The 2,982-nt window shown below is 40.9% G+C and overlaps 1 long non-coding RNA gene across 1 annotated transcript; it reads right to left on the bottom strand.

The window, feature by feature from the left end:
- Positions 1–1,466: 1,466 nt before the first annotated feature.
- On the bottom strand, positions 1,467–1,842 carry LOC148026052 (uncharacterized). The gene is made up of 3 exons (XR_015693053.1): positions 1,788–1,842; positions 1,641–1,713; positions 1,467–1,538 (listed from the first exon to the last, which is right to left on the bottom strand). It is a non-coding gene; the product is annotated as an uncharacterized LOC148026052 (long non-coding RNA).
- Positions 1,843–2,982: the final 1,140 nt, after the last annotated feature.

The following is a 2,982-nucleotide window of genomic DNA, read 5'->3' as shown; positions in this document are numbered from 1 at the left end:
ACATGTCCTTCTTCTTGTATGAGAATATCATCACCCATTTTGGCATTCCTCTAGAGCTCATCAGTGTACAGAGGTACGTACTTCCTTAACAAAATTATGAAAGAGTTAACAAAGCTATACAAGATCTACCATCGTAAGTCCACACCCTATTATCCTAGATCCAATGGCCAAGTCGAAGTTACCAATCACATTCTCTATTTGATCCTGACAACAGCGATTGTTGCACATTGTTGTGATTGGGACAATTGACTTACAGAGGCCCTCTGGATGTACATAACCTCCCATAAGGCTACTATAGGATAGACCCCTTTCCAATCAGTGTATGGAACAGAAGCCATCTTTTGTGTTGAACTCGAGCTACCGTCTTTGCGTGTAGCTATCAAAGAACACTTGGGAGATGACGAGTCCCTGCAACACCATCTCTTGTACTTGGAATGTCTAGATGAGACTCATAGGATGGCCCTACAATTCATGGAAGCCATGTAAGCTCATAGAAAGGCCTATCATGATGGGGGTTTTATTTTTGCGGGCTTTCATTTTCGTTCTTTTCTAATTAATCTCTTTTTTTCGAGCTTTTTCGTGCAACATATCCATTCTGCATATAAATAGTCTTACTTAAGGAGTACGACACGTTGCATTTACATGAACACACATCAAGAAAAAAAAACGAACGGAAAACTAGTAAAATATATTCGTGTCAAATAGTCGCAAGGTACACTCTTCCTAAAAACAAATCAAAGATCCCAATGCATGTAATCTCTTAGGCAAAATCGGGCATAGTCACATGATGAAGTGTATAATAAACATATATATAAAAGTAGTAACAAAACGAAATGTCTAGAGTCCCAAAAAAAAACACACACTCTCTCAGCATGGTACCAGTCCACACACTATGGTGGACAAACACTCCCCATAGAGCACATCATCTATTTCTAGACACATGCAATGTCTCATCTCCTCTGCACTGGCCCACGCCAAACCACCACACCCCGCAAATACATCCAAAACATAGTCGTAGCGTTTCGTAAATGTAACACAAACTTTATTTAGAACATACAACCATACGTTCAACGTATCCAACTTTGTTATCTTACCGCCTCTCTAGTAACGGGATGTCGATAAGCCTTGGAGTCACACATGAGTGTCCAAGTGCGGTGAAGCACAAACCCCACTCTTGCCGCATCCGTAATAAACTCACCTATATGCTCTGCTAAGCACATAGTGACTAAGAATCCATGGTTGGCCAAATACTCGCGAGCAAGGTCCATACAACCCATAACTAGACCCTTTGAGAATGTGTTCCACTTGGGAATAGTCATGCCCTCTACAAACAACATTGGCATTATGATATATGAGAAGTGAGTTTGATGTAAACCTTGTGTGATAGAAAGCATAACTTACCCAATGGGATGGGACCTAGAGCATCCACAAGCAAGCTCGTAGGAAAATCCACAAATATCAATCGAGCCACCTCTTGACATGGAACTCCATCTTTGCTATAAAGATGCATCTTTTGTGTTGCCAAAAACTTGTTGATGCTATACACAAAACAACATAGTCATTAATGCAAAGTAAACGATGATGCAATGCTATATGCAACATGTAAATTGATGTTCTTGCAATGTAGTTGTCATGTCTACCTATCAAGGGCAAATCTATCAATTTGGGTCACATCCACTAATAGAGCATCGACATATGTTTGATACTGGAACCCTACAATAATTATTTCAAAGTAATTTATTTTTAATAATCATACACGAATTTCAAGTTAATATAAGACTTCTCACCTACTAAACGGGTCATAGGTCGCCTCTCCCAATTCTCTCGACCAAGAGATGAATCTGCACAAAGGAGGTGGTGGGCGCCATAGAGGACTCTGGCACATTTTTTCTCCCTGGATTACCTTGAATACCCTGGGTGGCACCTTTGGTAGCCTTGGTTGCTTGCTCCTCTACAGTGGTGGGTGCGGTAAGCGGTTCATGAGTATCAACTCCCTCCTTGAATCCTACATAGTATCATTCACCCTTAGACTCCCATGCATGAGCACAAAAACTATTGCTACAAAAGTGACAGTGTAACATATTACAAAGAGGAGCATAGTTAAAGGAAGAAGACTTACGCGTTGCTGGTGTCTAGTGCGAGTAGTAGCTCTGCTTCCTTTGCCTTTGGCACCTCAATGAATTGGCACCGTACACTAACATGGTAGTGAGCACAGTCGGAGTACTCTGTAATTGAAAACCAACAAACATAAGAATGGGATACGAACATTCAATACTTGCATGTATAGTGGACAACTTACTTTCCTTGATGCGTTTCCACCACATTTTAAGCCTGTGGTTTCCATCCCAAACCAAGAACTTTTTACCCTTAAGGTTTTGCCACTCTCTTCCAAGAGCCCTCTCAAAATCCTCATTTCTTTGACGCCATATTGGACCCCATTCATCTAGATTGCTGGCTGTCACAGACATGGTCTCCCCTCTCGGATCTTCAACTGACATAAGGAAGTGTCCCATAGTCTCAAGATAACTAGTGGAATCAAAGGAAGGAATCAACCACTGGGCATCATGCGTAGCAAATCTAGCTGCCTCATGAGCCACTAATCTGCAAAGAGGCACAAGAGGAGGCAACGTCATCTTTTTTATATAAAATTGACTCAGCACATCCTTCATCAGTCCTAGAGAGACTTGCTTGCCTAAGTTCCTTGAGTGCTTCTTTTCTTTTTCATCATCATTCTCCCCTTGATCACTATCACCACTCACCTCTTAATTGTCATCTAGACTATCATGCTGCACATTAGTCTCTGTAGGAGCATATATTAATAAGTAACAATAAAAAAAAGTAGCATTAAACCAATCATATTTAATACATAACACTGAACAAAGCATCATATGTAAATGAAATGGACACATAAGTGACTACCTGTGTGCTCCGCAACCCCGTCAATTGTATTGGAGTCCCCATCCACTTGTGCTTCGTCATCAA

This window comes from Lygodium microphyllum, chromosome 14, assembly GCF_053477565.2.
Source record: "Lygodium microphyllum isolate KBCC chromosome 14, Lygodium_microphyllum_v1.1.10, whole genome shotgun sequence".
Taxonomy (NCBI): Eukaryota; Viridiplantae; Streptophyta; class Polypodiopsida; order Schizaeales; family Lygodiaceae; genus Lygodium; species Lygodium microphyllum.
Note: the sequence above shows the minus strand (reverse complement) of the source record. Positions and strands in the feature narration are given on the sequence as shown.